This window comes from Gallus gallus, chromosome 3 (genome assembly GCF_016699485.2).
Source record: "Gallus gallus isolate bGalGal1 chromosome 3, bGalGal1.mat.broiler.GRCg7b, whole genome shotgun sequence".
Taxonomy (NCBI): domain Eukaryota; kingdom Metazoa; phylum Chordata; class Aves; order Galliformes; family Phasianidae; genus Gallus; species Gallus gallus.
In genome coordinates this window covers 23,106,629-23,127,133 of record NC_052534.1, presented here as the reverse complement: position 1 = coordinate 23,127,133, position 20,505 = coordinate 23,106,629, and the positions used below count along the sequence as shown (strand labels likewise).

At 40.1% G+C, this 20,505-nt stretch overlaps 1 long non-coding RNA gene across 3 annotated transcripts; it reads right to left on the bottom strand.

Annotated features, from left to right (window-relative positions):
- Positions 1 to 303: 303 nt before the first annotated feature.
- Positions 304 to 19,726, bottom strand: LOC121110329. 3 transcript variants are annotated; one of them, XR_006938992.1, is made up of 4 exons: positions 19,189 to 19,726; positions 10,862 to 11,063; positions 10,057 to 10,149; positions 304 to 7,503 (listed from the first exon to the last, which is right to left on the bottom strand). It is a non-coding gene; the product is annotated as an uncharacterized LOC121110329 (long non-coding RNA). The 3 variants fall into 3 exon arrangements; XR_005858674.1 differs by having other exon boundaries at positions 10,057 to 10,139; XR_005858675.1 differs by lacking the exon at positions 10,057 to 10,149.
- Positions 19,727 to 20,505: the final 779 nt, after the last annotated feature.

The window sequence follows — 20,505 nt, the reverse complement described above, 5'->3', positions numbered from 1 at the left end:
GCTGAGCCAGTTTTTGTTTGGAGGTCTTTGTCGTTTACAAATTGAAGAGAGAGACACTGCAAAGCTGTGGGTGATCATAATGCAAACAGAAGGACTAAATGTGACCTCTGCCAGGGCTGGGCTCTGCTGAGGGTGAGGGTCACGGGGCTCCTGCACCAGGTCGGGGCCCTGAGCATGCCTGGAGGCTTGGAAACTAAAACACAGCCTGTGGAGGTGAGCAGAGAAATGGACAAAGGGGTCCTGGATCGTCTCCCAGATTTTCATGGGTTCAGAGGAGAAATGAAAAAGAGGGAAACTACCAACTAAAATCATAAAAGATGAAAGTGTGTTTATTGTCATACTTGGCTTTTTTACACTAGTGCCCTAAGCATCTGTTTTTTGAACACTTTCAAACACTGTTTCCCCCTTTTACTCTTCCGCATCTAAGAGAATGAGATGTGATTGACTTTATTTAGTGACAAGTGTCTGTGGAATGTCTTCCAAAGAAGTCTTATTATGTTGAATCTGTATCAATCTTATGCAGCGTTTCTCACTTGTAAGAACAAGTTGGTGACTGGAGGCAGCTTTCTTCAGGGGAGTCTCTTCTCTCCAATGGGCACAGTAACTTCTCTCTTTCATTTTATTGTCCTCTCCATGAAAGGAACATTTTGGCAGAATCAGAGTGAAAGATACTTTTGCTTGTAAAACCATAATAGCAGTAATAACCCATCTCTCCTGAATATCCTCCATGTACAGAGATCCTTCCAGTCCACAGGAGCACAGGAATGAGTTTACAGGGTTTGTGATAAGATAGCATAAGGGAATCAGTTACAGTGAAAGTGATGTAATTTATTTATGGAGTATGTTGTAGAGAAACTAAAATGCTGGCAAAACATGTGGCGCATTACAGAAAAAATTGTTGTGCAAGTCAGAGGTCTTACTACAGGAAAATGGCAGGATGAAAATGGGAGGCAAATGCTCAGGATAACTGATTTCCAGTGGTGCTTATAATGGATGAGGATTTAATTTCCCAAATCTCTCATCGAATGATACATTTTTGGGATAGGTTATTATTTTTGTTGTTGTTGTTAATTTCAATTACAAAATAGTGCTGGAAAAATGTCAATTTTGTGAATATCTGCTTATAGAGAAGAGCTGAGGTAATTCCTACAGGAAAAGACAAAAGTTGCAGGGAACACGTTTTGTTTTCCTGATTAACAAAGAGACACCCTATCACAATAATGTGAGAGAGAAAGTCGAGGCATTCTATTTCACGCACATTAGTGGGTCTATGCTGTTACATGTCTCCATGAATACGAATTATGAAGGATGTTTGAAACACAATCTTTGGACAGCTTCTCTTGGAAATGATTTTAACACCTTCAGATAATACAAGTCCCTTGAGCTCCAGGAGATCAATGAATTCTTGTAGGTGGAGACTGCTGGTGATGCACAGCGGGAGCTGTTTCCCAGCTGTATCACTGATTAGCAGGAATCTCACCTTGCCAAGCCTTTAAAGCCTTGCAGAAAGTGCACCAATTAAGTGTTCAAATCCTTCAGCCTTAAGCCATATGTCAAGGGAAAATAATTCACTGGCACAGGGCTTTGGGTCAAGCTTCTTAGCCCAGCAGTTGATGCGATAATGCTTTTGCATTGTGCTGCTTGCCCACCCAGGAGGAAGGAGAGGGAGACCTGGCTATTGTTTCCCTCTAACGCAGAGCACTGAGGAATACAAATGTAAGTTTTACTCATTAATAATCTGAATTTTAAGGAAAGGTGATGGAGGTGGAGTATTTAAAGTATTCTTGGCTGAGTGAGTATTCCTTGAAAAAGCATTGTGTTGTGCAGCCTCACAGCTCTGCCTGCAGTTCAGTTCTGGCTGTCACTACCCTCTGCTTGCACCGAGAGAGCAGGGAGCCTTGGGAGTGGATTCTGGGGAATGAGCAAAGAAATCAGATTTAGTTATGGATGGGGAGTGTTGATTTCTTAGGACTGGCAGAGAGCATATTAAGGTTCGCTGAGTAAAGCCACATGTTTAGCTCCAGGCTGTGTTAAAACACAGACAGTGAAAGTCCATGAGAAGCTCCTTGGATACTGGAGTTACTGGGTGAAACTGGCCCCCTGTGCCCCAAGTGCACTGTTCATGGAATGGGGTTGCCAACATTTGAGAAGGCAAAGAAAAGCCCCAAAATCATGGCTGAAAACTCATACTGACTATAGGGGATTTCCTGCTGTGCAAGAAAGGCCTCGCTCTTCTGAACTGTAAAATCTGTTGCTTTTCCTGACAGAGAAAGGTCTGCAACCATTGTTGCAGCGCTGCCATCCAGAGCCCCTTGTGCATGCCTCAGCATTCAGAGATCTTAGACCTAACCTGCAACAAGGTGCTGCAAGAACACAAGGAAACCCAAAGACCTCACTGGAAAGACAAACCTAGAAATATTTCAGGCACCCTCTAGCAGAAAGTTGTTTCTGCACTGAGCTGAACACTGAATGCTCAAGTATCACCAGCCACCCCTTCCCCTCCCCATGAAGAGAAAACTTGCTGGTGGAGTTGACATGTGGCAAGATCTGTGATTGCTGGCTGCTAATTGAAGTGTTGGTACCCCATTCTCCTGGCTCCAGACTCCTGCGCACCCACTTGGTTCTTGCTGCTCAGCATCTCTCATGTGAGTCAGCATGGGAAGAAGCCTGCAGGAGGACGGGGGGCCAAAGATGGGAGATCCTAAGCTTTAGGTCTGTGACCTAGTTGAAAAAGCAACCTCCCCCAGAGCTCATACTTGTCCAAAGAATATTTTCTTAAGCATGTAGCAGCTCTACCTTCGGCCAGTGCCAAGTCTGAAATAAGTACACGTGGAGGGGAAAAAAAAATAATGAGATTAATGTAAATTAGGCACAGACACAGAATACAAAGGTCAGATATTGTGAACAATCACTGAACTTGAGTTTGGTTTCAAGTGAGTTTGTCCACCTGCCTACAGTTGTCTCAAATATGACCGTAATACCAGGCACAGTTTTGCTTTTACAAGGTTGCTGCATAAATGTTTATGTGCTGTGAGTTAAATCATGCACTTAAAGAGGGAAGAGGATGAAATGGAAAACTTGCTAGCCCTAATGATGGATGGATTGCTCATTACTCACGCTAACAGACAGCCAGCCCAGGCAGGAAGTTTCCATCCAGTAAATGTATCTCTCTGAAAATGTGCCAGGTAGAGGTAAAGAAAAATGTTAGTTTAGCCATTTTGAAATACTTCTTTAAGGTCTCTGGACTCCTTCTGCAGAAGAAATAAAGAAGAAACTGTGATACTAATAAATTCTGAACAGCAAGCATAATCTGAGATCAATAAAGCACATTCTTATATGTCTTTCTCTACAGCCAGTTCTGCCACCTGTTCTATCTTCTAATAGTGTTTTATAATGGACACATCTATCTTTCTTCATTAAAACCAACACAACTGATTAGCAACTAAGGAAAAAGCTTTATAAACCTCTCAGCTGAAAATTTGATTAGTATAAGATGGCCAAGGATTGCCAAATATTACACTTATTTCAAAACTTTTGGAAGATGAATTGCAGTTGCATCTTCAGCCAGCTCCTTTTTTAAATGGCCTTAGCTCTATTAGACAGCTGCATTAAAGAATAATTTAGATCTTGGAAGTTACACCACCATTTTATCTGTTGAACTGAATCTCTTGAAACACACACACATAGAAGCAGTGGGAAATGACCCATAAACCATAAGTATCTTTCGGTTATATTTAAAAAAAAAAAAGCTTGTCTGTGTATTTATACAGTACCCACAGAGGAGGAATTCAGAGGTACAAATAAATACACTCTGCTCTTTCTTCTGTGAGCCATCCTTTTATTACACCCTTACAAAAGGGAGCCTGTTCTAGGAGACTTTTAGGTGAGAAGGGTGAGGTGGGACCAGTCCAGCTTTCCCACATCATTAAATTCTTTTAATTGATAAAACTCCACTCTACAAGAAGTTGAATTCTTTGCTCGGGCTTCTCCTGGAAGATTATGGAAGAACTAGAGGTCCTGTATGTCTGTTTTTCCACAGACATTTCCTGTTTCTCTATCTGATTCTTTTTTTCGTGATTTCTAGCTTTCTGGCTGTCTGAACACAGTACTGCTTCCTTCTACACATCAAGCTGTGCTGCATAACTCGCATCACTCACCTGCATAGCACTGGAACCATTAGTAATTTCACAATGATAAAAATAGTCATCATCTCAAAACTCCTTCCAGCAGAAGGCCTCAAGTGCTCAACTACTGCAGGACCTGGAACCACAGTGCCTCAGAAAGGTAATCAAGGAGAGGGATATACTACTACGTCATCAATGACTGACTGGCAGATACTTTTAGGAGACATTCTATGCTGTTCCTATGAAATCTGAATCAAGAGGGATGCATGTTGCCATGCTTCTCCACCATAAGCACAGTGCTGTGATGCGTTGAAGACTCAAATTCACAGGATGTGCTGTTTAAATCTCTGCAAACGTCTTTGAACACAACCCAATGCCCCACACTGCCACAGAGGAAGACTTCCACCTGACCCCAGTTGATAGGGTTACAGAGAAAGATGACCATCAGCCAGATTGAACAGCAAACAGGGAGGAGAACTACGGAAGACTTTGAAAACAATGGAGGTGTCAGTTTGAAAAGAAATCTTAAAGAAGCACAGAGATTTGCGACTGGTGGGTGAGACCTCTGGTTAGAAATGGCAGCAGCCTTTAAATTATGTCTCATGAGATACTTTGTTAATGAGATAGTGCATTTGGTTTGATCTGTGATCTGACAGGAGAATTTTTATGCGGACACTAAGTAAAATATGTGCTGACTTTTTAGCTGATCTTTTATCATACATCAACTTCCTTCCACATTTGATAGAGCCCATACAAACATATGATGACATGGTGATACATACATATACATATGTATAAATCTAAAAGAGGTTGAGGAGGACCCTATTGCTATTGCCCTTATAGTCCTCTATAGTCTATTGCCCTCAGACTATAGCAACAGCAAGACTATAGCCAAGCAATGGTTAAAATACAATTAAAAAACCTACTATTCTCTAGCACCACAACCATTACTGTTGAATTACAGCTCAGCGTTGTTATCTAGCAGTGACTTGGACTTAAATTAGGCCTGGGCACAGGGTCCCTTTTCTGCCAAGTTTGGCAGAGCACATGATAGAGAGTTTATTTTGGCTTTATGCTTTCCTGATAGCTTTGTGCTGGAAGTGTGGTAAAAGCCAGTACCTGATTAAACTTGAAGCCTGCTGTTGCAAGGCATACCCATCAGAACTTGCATTGGTCAAGTCAGTTCGCACCAAGCCAGTGATTTGTGTCTTCTGTCTTCGGTGTCAGGAATTAGAAATTTAAAGCTGAACATATTTTACCGTTTTACCTCATCCTGAAACTGGTGAGTTCTTGCCCTCATAATGTAGCCTACATGTCGGCCAACAGCCCTAGCAAAAATAGCTGCTGACTCTGCAGTATATAGCATTTCTGCATTTGGGGGGACAAATTTCAGTCAGTGTTTGTTGTTTTTCTAAGAAGGCAAATGAAAGAGCTTGAAATTTGAAGCAAGCTGTGCTTCTGATGGAAAGCATTCTTTGTGAGGAAGGTTTCCTTTGTTTTCTAAAGATGGTCGGATTCTGTCTTTATCTGATATGAATTGAAAGTTTTCCCAGTACTAAATTACTTCCAAAGAGGTGTTTTGTCCCTAGCTCCTGAAGGCTTTGTTCTGAGCCTCAGTGGCTTTTGGCTGCAGTGGGGCTTCATTCACCAAGGCCCTAATCTGGCATCAGGAATCACCTGGAGCTGAAAGAAGGACCTGGCATGAGGCAATTGCAGCGATGTAAGGTAAGCACAAGGCAGACAGCCTCTTTCTGCCGCATCTGGAGCTGGCACGTTGTCTTACATCCAGCTTCAGGAACAGGAGGCTGCAATAACACAGCCGCCAGGTAACAAATGCAGAGGATATTGGGGCCTCGGCGGGAGACAGGAATGAAACTCCCATAAAGCTAAACATGTGAGAAGGTATTTTTGGGATGCTGCCCAGTCATCCAGACTCAGTGAGGAGTCAGATAAGACTCCAAGGCTTCACACAAACTTAACAACAAAAAAACGCTTGCAGGCCTTTAATGGGAGACAGCCAGCCCTACTTCCCCACAGCACCATTTCAGCCTTCAAGCTGAGTTCTATATTTGATTAAAACTGGCAGGCAGTGGGAATTTCATGTTTCATTTTTGCAGCCAAAATTTCGTTGCACTTTCAGAAAATCATGTGTAGTGCTAATAGAAACAATTCAGCGAACATTTTTTAATAAGTAATTCTTTTTCATTCACAGACATTCATTGTCTGAGGCTTTATTTGCCATCAAACTCCGCTGTAGTGATGCAGAACTTCAGATTAATTTTCTTTCTCACAAATGCATGTGCTGTTAAAATGACCGTGTAGCCATAGTTGTAGCACAAGAGTTTTGCCAAGTTCATTTAATTTCTGTATACAAGAATTCTGGTCGAGAGTGATGACTACCTCATTCTCTCAGTATCTTGAGGAATGTCCCATCCCACTAAAAATATTCCATGTGAACAACACGTGCTGAACTCAGAGTATACATTAGGTATATTTTAAAGCATATTAATCCTGGAGACCCACATTTTCTGAACTTTATCTTTGCTTTCTATCTGCTGCTAACTTCAAGCACTTCCAAGTGAACAATTTATAATCCTAAGTACAAAATGCAGTCTTCCTATTAATGTATTATGGTATATAGATTGTGTGTATGCAACTTCAGAGGTATGGATTCATTTTAAATCCAATTGTTATGTTTTCTTACTGATTCCAGTTATGATGTTGAATTCAGTTGCTAAGATATTGGACTTAGTACATTATACATATTGTACAGTTTAAGTTCTTAGAGCCTTCCTGTGTAATGAAACCAGGGTCATTCTTTTGCCATTCCTGCTGTGTGTTTGTGTCCCTCAGCTCAGGCTGATATCAGACCACTTTAGAGGCTCCAGTCTCCATTTATTCTCTCTAGGCAAAGGAAAACAGACCCACTGCATAGGAGCAATTAAAAGCCAATTTCACGTGTCAGAATATAAAACATTAGAGAAACTTGAAAAATGGAGCTGATCTAACTGCTGTAGTATTTACACTGTCCCTGAAAACATCTGCAGTCTGGTCTCACAATACGAGCCTGCAACACAAAGCAAACCCACAAGCACCACTGGAGACAGCTGCTGACAAGTTTGTTCTCATTCCTTTTCAGAGGTGTAGCAGGCAGCAGTTCAGGCCTTAACCAAGTGTATGCCAGGCACCAATGCCCTGCAGTGGCAGCAGACTTCTGGGCACTCACTAGTACAGGGATCTTGACTGTCTGTCTGTTCTCTCGCAGGCAGGCAGCTCACAGATTGCTGCTTCCCTTTAGGCAGCAGATTTTTCTTGTCTTCCATCCTGGAATCACAGCTCTTTTCCATGGAAGGGGTCTGAAGCAGCACAAGGACATATTCTGTGGTGGGAAGAAAAATCGAACCATTAAAGCTGTGTTTTTAAAGCAGTTGTCTATCTGAGGTGCTTCATGTTTGCAGATCCACTCTTGCCATTTCACTGTTTTGCTGTAAAAAATGGAAAAGAGGCCTGAGCTATAAGAATGCACTTCTTAAACTGCAGCATTTTCAGCAAGTATACTTCTGCTTTGAACCCAGGAATTCCCCATGCAAATGAATTTATGGCCTTTAACACACATGTTCACTTAAAACTACAACACGAGTTTCTCTGGCTTTTGTTTGTATTTGGTCTGTACCACTAGGCAGTTGTTTGGAGAGTTACTGAGACTGCATTTGAACAACATCAGCAAATTTTTGTAAAGTCTGAAATTCTGATAACCAGCACAGTGATCTTATATTACACGTACTTTCCAATGATGGAAAGTTTTCTTCAAATAGTGGGTGGCTTGTGGCTTTGAATCTATAAATGAAGCTGTTTGTGCAGCCCTATGAATGGGTTCTGGTAGATGTAGACAGCATTACTTGGAAGAGCAGTTCTTCTCTAGTGTCTCTGGTAATTGCTTTATCAGAGTCTATATTTAGTGTTTCCCATTAAATGCTTAGTACATTTACTTAGCTTTCAGCTGAAAGATGATATTCCAAACTCCAAGCTTTCTATGAGTTCTCTTTATTTCATGCATCATCACTGACAATAAAGATAACTCAAGCTAAATCATACCATTAAATCTATCTTTGTAAAATCATCTGTGGTTAAAATATGCCTTCAGAAACATCTGAAAAACCACATTGCTTTGCAGTGTGCTGTTTTGGCACGTGAGATGGTAAGATCTGACTTGACTGCCAGATCTTTGTGGATTTGCAACTAAAAAGCACCTCTGTTTTCCAAATGAGCAAAGTGTATACTGTAATGGATGATACTTAATGAACCTGCACCCGTGAACTCTGTTCCCACTCAGGAAATTTTGGCAGCTAAACCTCATTTTACATTTGTGTTTCAAAGAAGGTGATATTAAACACATCACTTGCACTTTGGCCAGGCCTGTTTTAGTGTCAACGGCAAATAGCTTTTGTAGATAGAGCTGCACATGGTGATCTCAGGGGCACTACAGACTTTTATTTTTGTGAGCTCCTGCTTTTTTAAAGTGTTTGGAAACACGTTAAAGCAAGGGCTTTCACGTTCAGTCCAGTGCGTTGTTTGGGTGTTATTCCAGGATTTCCTGCACGCACTACATGGCAAGAGATCAAATCTATAGATTGCAGTCAATTAAACAGATCTTGAAAATAAGTAAGTGTACAGCCATCACTATAGCCTAGTCAATAGCTGTAGTTAACATGCACCATTGATTTCATTGTTTGGTTAGGGGTGAGCTGACAAGAAGACAAGATAGTGATATATTTCAGTATCCTAAAAATCTGGAAAGAAAGCACCAACCGAGAACACATTCATGGATTTGATTTCTATGGATGGTAGTTTTTGTTTACCTCCAAAGGTGCAGCCCTTACTATTTACCCTGACATCTTTCACGCAAACATTGGCAGGGTCGAGTTTAAACAATGGGGAACCTGGTCATAAAGAGTGCCTTGTGCCGTGTTCTCCCTTCACATGAACAGAGAACAACAGGAAGTGGATGACTTATAAGTTACTTGTCAGGGCAATAACTCTTGCTGACAAAAGAGCTCCTAGTTGGATAGTGGAGAGGGAAGGGGAAGTTCCCTGATCTCCTTTGTCCCAGTACAATGTGCTGGATTTAATAAGAGCTGGAAAGGCAGAGCAGAGTACTGCTCTCGTCTTCAACAAAGCAGGGTTGAGCCAAAATGAGATATAGTATTTCTCCAACTTATTTTCTTTCTGTGGAGCAACGTTAAAAATTTGGGCCTTGGCACTGATAGCCATCACTACATGGAGTTTATCACCATCCACCTGCATGGATGCTTTCTTTTGCACCGGCCCTTGGAATCCTCCTTTTGTCTGCCAAGTGAAACTATGCTAAAATACTTTTCTGCTGATTTGGCAGGATTAAGAAATAAATTAAAGCACCCGAACTGCCTAGAAGTCTTGTTTTACCAGCTGCTTGCAAAAATCTACTAATGATTACATTTTAAGTCCTTCTAGCACTTCAGGTTCAGCAGGTTAAGCCTACTGGACCTAGTGGCATGGGAGTCATGTGTCTCCTGTATCTGAGAGATCAATGTTTTATAGCAGGTTGGCTTAGCAATAAACAGTGAAAAAAGAACCATCACTTTACACGTAGTTCTATTAAACATATAGTACTACCTCACCAATGTATCTAAAGGCAAAGTAGTCTCTGGCAGCCATGGTCACTACTTGCCAAGCTAGAGCTGTCATGTGAACTCATATAAATCTGTTCCATTCATGGAAAATGAAAAACTCAAGAACCATGAGTACATTAAATGTAATTAAGAACTCATTTCACCATCCATAACGTGTTCCTTCATTAAATTTGGCGCTATCTCTGCACACATTTCACTTAAAATCAATGTAAGGATACGACAGTTTCAAAAGGTATTAAAGAAAATAAAGCAAATATGCTGACCAGAGATCCTTAGGAAATTTCTCCCTGCTATTTTGCCACAGACACCATTTTGGCTGGATCGTTACTTCACACATCTGCAGCACCTGAAACAGACTGCAGTATTTGATACGGTAAAGGCAGCTCCTACCTTTTGTTCATAAGGATTCAAGTTTAAAACCAAGACAGTAAATTTCATAGGAATTTTTAAATTTCTCTGGAAAAAGTCATTCTTTACACCTAAGCAAATTTGTGTGAGCTTACTCAGCTGCAGCAGTCTGAGCACCTTTCTCTAAGCTCAAAGTCTATGTCTTGAATGATCTAATACTCAAATTCTCAAATTCACATGATTGATTAAGATTAAAAAAATAATAATAATTACAGGTAGTTTGTGCTGGAAAAGCCATTTTATTTCAAAGCACTTTCATGAAAATCAATCAGCAAACACAGTATCTTCACCTTCTGGAATTAACCTGACTCTGAAAAGGGTTTGCATAATTTCTTTGTACTTCTTAAATATCTGATTTTTCAGAAGCAGGATCAGTCTGGGTAATTAGGAAACCTCAGTGACATTTGCCAAAAACATTTCCTGATGACTTAGCCTTTCAGAATATGCTAAGCATCCCTTCAGTATTTAAGATACCCCATGGCTTACTGAAGCCAGCACTGATAATTATCAGTTGAATAGACCCTGTTAGGAAAGATCTTGTCCCATGAAAACAAGGACTCCCTAGGGAAAAGCTAACAAAAACGAAAGGTTTATCCAGTCACCTCTGTTTCAGTAGCTTACAGTCAACAAAGAAGTAAGGTAGGCCAGCTGCTTACTTACCTCTTTTCTTCTGATTTCTTCATTTGAATCACCTGGAGAGCTGGGTTGGCAGGTTGGTTGGCCTCCTGTGATTAGGATGTATTTGTGTGGATCAGCAGTGAGATGTCTTAACTTACTGCCAACATTAAATGAGGGCTATTCTCACTGGTGATGTTCTACCAATGTTGTGAAGGGCTGTTAGAGCGATTTACTGACCTGGGAACTGGAGAAGTGGAGGACAGAACAGGTCGTGTATCACCAAGAAATTTACTAGCAGCTGGTTTTATTTCTTCACAGTTTATATATGCAGCTGCATTATTGATTTAAGAGCACTTAATGAAAAATTCTGTTTTAATTGATTACTGCTGTGGTTTTCTGTAGTAGCCTTCAATTGCTGCAGTCCTATGCCTCAGTAGCCCAGTACACTTCAATAATGACAGTTGCCTGGTAATGCTTTCTCAAAATTTCTTTATTAACAAGAGTGAACTTGGGTTTCTTGCAGATGACTTGTAAGCACCTCAATAGGGATGAAATATTAAAAGAAATCCAAACTTTTGAGCTGGGATCTGCAGTGAAAAGTTTGAATCTGCAGAAGGGGATTGTCTGGATATGAACTTGGCCCAATATAAGAATATTAAGCCACTCAGACCTGAATGTTGTCAGTGTGTGGTTATATGTGAACATAGAGATTTAATTTTGGCCCAATATCCAAGTCTCAAGCTTGCTAGAATTGCATTATATAGTGTTAAGAATCAATTTCTCCACTAGAAAATGAAGTACTTTGTGTAATCCAGTATAAAACAAACCAATTCCTGTATTCGGTGTGTTGTATGGTCTTCCTCCAAATGTGAAGAAAGTTAATAGTTTCATATCCTACTACATTCAGTAGCTGAACTTCTTAAAAAAAAAATCTAAAATCCGTTTTACATTTTCACATCATTTCCAAATGTGTTAATCCTGCGAGCTTTTCTCCTGTAAATAGGTGAAACGAACTCCTTTGGGTTATGCCTAACAGTACTGCTGGGATTTCTGTAAGATTCTTTCTCAAATATGATTGAAATAAATAAAGTATAGTGGTGTTGAGAAAAATCTTTCCTGCAGCAGCAGGATATGCTTTATTTTTAAACGCAAGTCCCAGGCTGGGCTGGAGTCTGTGAAAATCAAAGGCTTTTTTTTTTTTTAAAGATAGAAGACCATGCAGATTTGGCATACTGACAAAATCTCACTTATGGAATCCATTCAGTGTCTTAGCCACAAAAACTGTAGTAAGAACACCAACAAGACTTTCAGCTTCCAGAATACTGTATTTCTTCCTCTCTTTTCCCTTCTCTGCACTCATTTCCTGAAAGCTGGCTCATTAAAGAAAGGAAGTGACTTTTTTTTTTTTATTAAGCAAATAATTAGCTATTCCTGAAATTCCATCCTAGGGGTTGACCCACTGTCTTTGATGGTACACACAGTGCCACGCTTTCACTTAAAAATCTGATTCCACAAGTTTGATTTTGTTGTGAAAAGTATATTTCTAAAAGAATACTCTTTTTTTTTTCTACGTAGCAGATGCATTTTCAATGCTGTCATATAAAAACAAATACATTAAGTAGCTAAAGCTTTTTTTTTTTTAAGATGAATTTTTAAATGACACTAATGATGAATAAACAAACAGAAAAAAGGCATCCAAGTGCTTGCACACCATTACATTTTTTGAGATGTTTCAGTGGGTGAATGAAAATAGCCATGGAAGCCTTCTATGGGTAAGAAAATGAAAACAAGAACCTGAAGACCCTTTACATCCAGTGTATTTGGCTTGTTTACTGGCTTACTTATTTATATTTTGTGCCAAACTGCTTCAAGTCCTGTGCCATCTCTGTTCTCAGCTGAAACCATGGAGGATTCCTTACATTTCACCAGGCTCCATCTCCACCAACTTTGAAGCCAGATTGAGGTGGTGCTGCCACCCTTCCCCTGTCCTTCCTCCATCCCCTGTTGTCCCTGTGCCACCTCCCCCTCCCCTGTGCCAGGTGCAGGGAGTGTGGATAGGGTACCAGTAACCAGATCTGGGAGGTCGGGGGCAGTTACCCCAACTCACACAAGAACTTCTTAAATCTCACAAACATCAATTGTCTTCTGCCTTCAGGTTATCCCTGTTCCACTCCCTGATAGGTAGAGCTAGATGGCTGACCAAGCTAATCAAATACTAACTTCCAAAGGGGGTAACAAGAACCCAGTAGGAATGCAATGGTGAAGCTGCACGTTGGTGACTTATAATTCCTTCTAAGTTATGTAGGTTTTGAATGTTATGCTTCGTTTCTGAAACACCAAGAGGGATGTGGGGCACAGAGACAAGGGATGACGCTGTTGAGATCTGCTGTGCAAAAGTGCTTGTGATCCTTATATGCCCTTGGGTACAGAATGCTACTATTTTGGCTATTGTTACCGAAGGTGTCTGTAGAAAATTGAGCCTATAAACAAGTAGTTTAGAGACCACTGGGACCACAGAGGCCTGATTTCCTGTAAATTCTAGTGTTGGGTTTTATAGACCTTTGTCCTCTAGTTTTCAAGGTGGCTGGAGCATGCATTTGGGCTCCCTTCCATGTGAGTTCTCTGGTGTCTAACAACATTAGAGTTCACATTACCCACTCTCCCTCACTGGTGGCATTAATAGGGTTTCTCTCCTCTGCCTGCTTCACACTTCCAAAAAACTGACTGGAACCTGAGACTCTGAAACCATCAAAAGTGTGGTTGAAGCTGTGCTTGCTAACACAAGGTTTGAATTTATCCATGAACGTGGAGCGATCTTAACTGGGCAGGGGAGCTGTAATTCCACCGACTCTACTGCGGTTGCTGAGGCGGCCAGGAGGCAAAAATGTATGCGCATGAAAAATCTCAGGATTTTAGGAAACGTTCCTCCCAAATTGCAGCGATAAGCAAAAACACCAGAAGCTATTTCACCAAAGTGAAATCCTGTAATAGTTTGTTACAAAGCATAATTAAAAATAAATAAGAAGAAGGTGCCTCGTGGTGCAAGAAATGGGAGATCAAACTGGGAATCTGGAGGCTCTGGGAATCTTGTCTCCTACACTGCTGACCAGGGAAGCTGACAGGAGAGGGGAAGGCAGGTTGGCCACAGCTCCAGAGATTCTGCATTCAGCAGGAAAGTGTTTCATGAAGAAATGTGTTGCTGGGTCCAGCAGTTGCTCCTAATCCACACAGTGTTGTTATGAGTAATATCAGACCACAAACAGTGCCAGACCTTGTTGGCATCTCACATGGTAACTTAGCAAGCAGGAGAGAAAAAAAAAACGATGATAACAGAGCACTAATATTAACTCTGTAGGAGAGAAAAAAAAGATCTGTTGCACATTGTTCTCATTAAGTAAATGATTTACTGGAATTTCCTCTTGCTTTGCAACTTGCTTGAGAACATATTTGATCTCAGCTATCTAGGGCCTGGATAATTTTATCTGGTTCTCTGCCAGCTATGACACAACCATTTAACACTGTCACTTTTCTTGGCCACCTCCATTCAGTGTCTGTTGTTGGCTTCTGTTTCTAAAGTAACAGGATGTGATACCTATGACATCAAGGATGAGGCCAACAAACGACAGAGAGCTCTGCTTAAAGCTGGCTTATCATTGAAAATTTTGTCTGAGGCTGTAAAGGACAGTGCTAGCTTTTTGTTCTCCTTACAGAGTTTTTTTTTATATATCTCAGAGGTTAAAAAAAAGAAAAAGATATTAAGGGAAGTAGTAGAATCTGTATAACTGTGGATAAATCAGACTTGATTAAGTTTGGTTATCTTAATTCCTGTCCTCAGCTGGTTGGATACAAGCAGTTGGGCAGTTGGGATCTGTTACCAGTTTCCTCGCAATCTGGAGCTGTTAGCAACAAAACTGAGCACAAAAGAAGTTTGACAGAAAGTTCCTGGGGAGCTGACTTGGTATGAAGAATAAGTAAAAAAATAAATTAACAATGAGTTTGAGAGTCTGCAGGATGAGATGTCACGTTCTCCTCTCTAATTCCCATGAATATATGAACACAACATTTTTGAAGATAAAATTTGTATTTAGAGTCATAGAATCATTGAGATTGGAAAAGACCTCAAAGGTCATGTAGTCCAACTGTCCATCTACCAATAATGACCACTAAACCATGTCCCTAAGTAGCACATTGACATTTAACAATGTTGAAGATACAATAAGGAACTGTGGGGAGGGACTTCCACATGTGGTACATATGTGATTTCAATACTGTGATTTCAGTCCAACTCCCTAATCACTAATATTCTGGCATCAGGATATAATGAAGACATATTCAAGACGTATTAGTGATACTTTGGAAATTTGAGCATGAAACTGTGGGACACCAGGAATTTAACAAATTGTCTGCTATCTACAAACTTATCACTTATGCATGTTATTGGATTAGGAATAGAAGCAGACCTGATTACTAAGTTGAGAATCAATAATGGTTTCTAAAACAGCTGATGAAAATTACTTTAGTACCTCCCTACTTATCTTGTTTATTGCACTGGGTAAAATTAGTTGCTGATAATGGAGGGAGCCTGGCAATCTGCTGCTTGTGAGGATTTCTCTGTCTGCTTTTGCTAGTTAAAAAAGTAAGACTGTTATGTGAATTGACATTTTTATCACCAAAGAGAGATTTATTTTATGGCTTGCAAATATTGTATGTTGGACAGAAAACATTTCTATACTGAAAAATATGTTTAAAGAGTAAAAACACTTAATTAGATTTTATAGTAGCCGTATTTGTCTAGCAGAAAGAACAGATTACAAGGAGATCAATATGCGGAACCATTTGTTGCAACAACATAAATACAACTTGGTTGATGAGAGTCTAGAATTAGTCAGGAATGTACCTAAAAGCCAACTCCCATGCTGCTGTCTCACATCCAGCATTGACCAAGAATCTGCCTATGTATTAGCTGCCATGTTATTTATTACAGGCCCAAAAACAGAGGTAAACCCAATATATGAAACAATCAGTGTGCAACTAGTTGTGGCTGCAGTTTCAGCACCCTGAGGGGCTTAGAGCTGCTTGGACCCAGGTGCTCTGTGGCATGGTTTGTGCCACCAGCCAAAAGATGGAAGTGGGAGGAAAATCTTAGGGCAACTACTTTGGCATGCTGGGCAAAGATATCCTTTGAAGAAGTGCTGGGGACACATCTTGACCTCTGCTCTCCCCATGCTTTGGGCTTACTGTGATTGTCAACAGCACTACTGACCCCAGGTCTATGTCTTTACTTAGCTCCTTTATAAACCAGGCATAACTTCATCCAACTTGTATTGTTTACAGAAATTAAAAGCTGTGATGTGTATGTGTCAAAGTAAAAGGGTACTTTTAAAGCCTTTTCTGTGGCTGCATTTACAGGCTTCATTTTGGGCTGGGTAGCACATCATACACACACTGCCTTCTTCTGTATCACTCCAGCCTAAAACATTAAAGAGATCCACTTATAAATTCTTATCGGCACAGCATGAAGACAGGAAGAAAATCACTTTTAAGAAATGGTATGCCTTTTAAAATAATCAGCTCAGACTTCTGGTTCAGATTAAGCACAATAAAGCTTGGGTTGCACCCATAGTATATCCTTTGGGGAAGAAAACACCACAGAGGCGTTGTTCATAAGAATGGATGAGGCTTGGAAAGATCAGTAACTAGTATAATCTGGAACCTTAATTCAGATGGTTTGCTTTTTAAAAATAGGGTTCACTGGGGCAAATTTATGCCAGATGTAACAGCCATAGCCAGCAAAACTAATTATTTCAATTTAAAAATTCCATTGCTAACACAAATGCTGCCTGAAATGGTGCGGGTTCATATTTTCAGCATATGAAAGGGCTCTGCAACTGCTGATATCTCTGGAAGCAGTTTGACCAGAACAGCCAGGAGTCCTCTGTGGAAACACAGAAGGTTTGTGTTTCGTGATTAAGGGTAACACAGTCATGGGTGCTGGGTAGTGGCCATGACAATGGGAGATCATCCACTGGTGAGTCCATCACCACGCTATGAAGCTGTGCACAGCATATAAATATGCATTCTTCCCATAGAAATGTAAATCACATTTACAGTGGAGATGGAGTATTCCCTTTCTCCATAAAAAAAAAATTAAATGCCTCCAGTTAGTAGTCCTTGTCAGCACATACATATGCTCAAGTGTGCATGTGCTCACAACACATACAAATACAAATTTACAGGGAGAAGAGGAAGTGAGAAGTTCTATGCACTGCCCATTAAGTCTGGCTCCTACTCCCAAACCACACAATAGTATTGCAGGTAATAAAATCCCTTTTTCCCTCTTTTGACCATTTATAGCAAGGCTATCCCTGAATACAGAAGCAGACAATTTCTTGTGTTTTGACCATGAAGTCTACAGTTTTTTCTATGCATAGTTTAAAAAAATTCACTTTCAAAAGAGGTATTAACATGAGCTGTAAAAAGTTTGACTAAATTTGGAATCTGTATACTCTGTGTTTAAGTTACAGAGCAGTTATGCTGGCTAAACTTCGCTAATAGTGATTTGGACATGATTGAAGTTAGCAAGGACATAGGCCCAGGGATCCATCCTAGTCCAACAGTTCAGGTTTAGCTCATGCAACTCGAAGTTGTTATGGTCGATTGGCTGCCAGATTTTTCCTAAACTGTTTTCTCAGCTGTATTTTGCACTGAGGAGGGGCTCTAAAGTCATCAGGAACAGGAATTTGCACAGTTTGCACTTATACGTTCATTATCAAGAGTGCATAAAAGTTATGAAGAACATCAGAACATGAGGTCCACGGTCTGTTATTTGTTTTGTTCTGTTTTCTTTTGTTTTGTTTTTGAATCTTCAGTAAAATCCATAGTTTTATAATATCGCAGCACAGAAAAAACAATTCAAGTTCAACCAGTGTGCCCCTGTGTAAGACATTTTCTTCAGGTTACCTCCCATAATGTTTCATGAATAAGGGCTACTACTTAGTCCTACTGACAGACGTCCACAATAGAAGAGAGGTTGTTTGCATGGCTAGGATACAAATAAGAAAGATGTATTCCAATTCTATTGTGATTTCCTTCAAATACATTTGTGCAGTCATTGAAAAAGGTCTTATCTGATTCACAGGATATTTTCTCTCAAACTGTCAAAATCATGTTAAAATGTTAAGAAATTATTTGCTGATCTGAAAAAAAAAAAAAAAAAAATTCAGTAGTGCTTCACAAGCTCTTACACTTTGAATGGAAAGTTTATTTCCATTTACTGCCATGGAATTTAAAATCTTGACCGACTGGTAGTGTCTTGGCATCATCAGGTTTGTTAAGTCAGTGCATGTCTTGCAGCGTATGTTGCTGTTCCTACTGTGAATGGTGTGTCTCTGTCAACAGTACAGGTTGTACTGATACAGTTTTTCTGGCAGCAATTCATAAACTAAGTGAAGTGGTTGGGCCACCAGAGGAATGATGAATAGCCCTCACAAAAACCTTGTTGCCTCCCTTTATAAAAGATGAAGAGGGATCAAGGCAAGGTGCACTTTGTTTGCATTCTTTTCTTGACTTGCCATAACCCAACTGAGACAGTAACACAAATCTCAGAGAGAGGCTGACACTACCTGAGAACAAGCCATACTATTCAGAAACCTGACAAGAAGAGCTTGATCGGGGAAGAAAATTCTGAAATCCTGTTCAAAGTTGAAGATCTGAAAAACATAACTCAGCATCTAAAATGTTGCTCAAATGAGTGAGGGTTAATGAATGGGTCTGGTTGACCCAACTGTAAAAAGTTTGAAAGCAAATGTGCTAACGGGGAACAAGGGTGCAAAACTACCATGAAGCTATTGAAGATGCTTTCTGGATAGCTACATCATTTTGCTAGACAGTCCAATGGCAAATGTTTTGCTTCAGCATGAGTAATTCCACTGAGGGATTTCAGGCCAAACTGAAGTAATTAATTTGGGGAAAAAAAATAGGAATCATTTTAGTCCGATGGTTTTTTTTTAATATCTAACAAATTAAAAGAAATTCTCTTTGCTTCCCCTTTCTTTCCATTTGAGTCCTTATTTTACTCCTGCTGATAAACTGATTCCTGAGGAATATGCATGCATAGCTTTCATGTACTGACAAACTTCTCCATCCACAGCCTTCCGTGGCAACATCTACTAATTCCACAGATGCTACAGTGCAAAACTCTTCATATGTGGAATAATGTGCTAGTTAATCTTTGTTAGAATAACAGCAGAGTGTGAAACAAACAAACAAACAAAATTATTGGATGCATTATGGCAATCAAAACAGTTTTTAAAGCTGACTTTTTAAAGGCTCTCATGTTTCAAATAGGAAAAATTTATACAAGTACCTACCAGAAAGAATTCCTTCTGTAACATAAATTCAGATATCAAACTTTCTGCTTGTTTTCTTAGAAAATGTTGAAACTAATTCTTTTCTGATTTCCACCATCTCTTTTCCAGTTGAACATGCTTCTCTTGCGGTATGAACTCCAGTTAAATTAATGTTCCTGGCAAGAAAGTCAGGTATTCTATCCTTTGCTCTTATCTCAATGTACCCAGTCTTCATGGGCTGCTCTGTTCAAAGCTCTGACAACTTCCCTGCTAATTTTTTCTTTAAGCTCTCTTGAGCTGCATAGCTCAAAGTGTGGTCCCTCTTAAGAAATCATTAGAAACCCTTCCATAGCTGGAGAAGTCTAGCAAGTATTTTCCAAGCACTCTCTGCAAGCCTTCAGGCACAGAAGAATCTAGAGAAGCACAACTTGGCAGAAGTGGTCCTCAAAGACATCTATCACTATGGCTCAGGTGACCTGAAAACTGTTTTTAATGTGACACTCCGTTTAAGCTGTGATAACTTTATAAGTGCTACAGACTAGAAAAGTGCAAGCCTTTATTTGTAAGAGCAGTGGTTACTGAAAGAAACCAGAAGGTACCACCCCTGTTAAATTTCTAATTGGCAGATTCAGGAGGTTTGTCTAAACTGGAGAAAGTGCATCGCCTGGTTTAGTCATTAATAAATAACTCAAGGCCAGATCCAAAGTCTGTTAAAATTTATGGAAAAACCTCCCACTGACTTCAGTAAGCTTTGGATAAAGGGCTATGTAGCTGTGCTTCTTCAGGGCATTTTAAGTTTGAGGGTATCATAACACTGTAGTTATTCTTTTAGTGCATCATAAAATTGTATCATTGTCACAGGAATTTGAACAGATGAAGGTAAGAACTGGTGAAATTTTTAATGCAGTATAAGGGCAGAAAAAAGGAAAATGATCCAGCCAGACTCACAGCAGAGCCCCACCATGCTCTCACTATGAGAATGATACCGTCAAGTCAACATTATAATTGCTGATGGGATTTATGCCAGCAGTTGACTCTGCTAGTGAGTTGGTCATCAGCTGAAAAGGGGATGTAAACCTTAATAAGAATTGAAAGAACAGAACTGTTATGAGGAATTCCCCATGGAGCCCTTAACCAGTAGACAGTGTTATCTTTGCAGCTGTGCGTAGGAAGAAAGTATAGACATCCACAGTCCTCCTACAGCATGCACACAATGGTGTGTTTCAGATGAATGCTTTCTTCTGTTATGGGCTACCACTGACATGGATCCATCCTTACATCTGGCGTGTCTGTCCTTTTTATTTTTTTTATAGCTGATGGGAAGCCCATTCAAAAGCA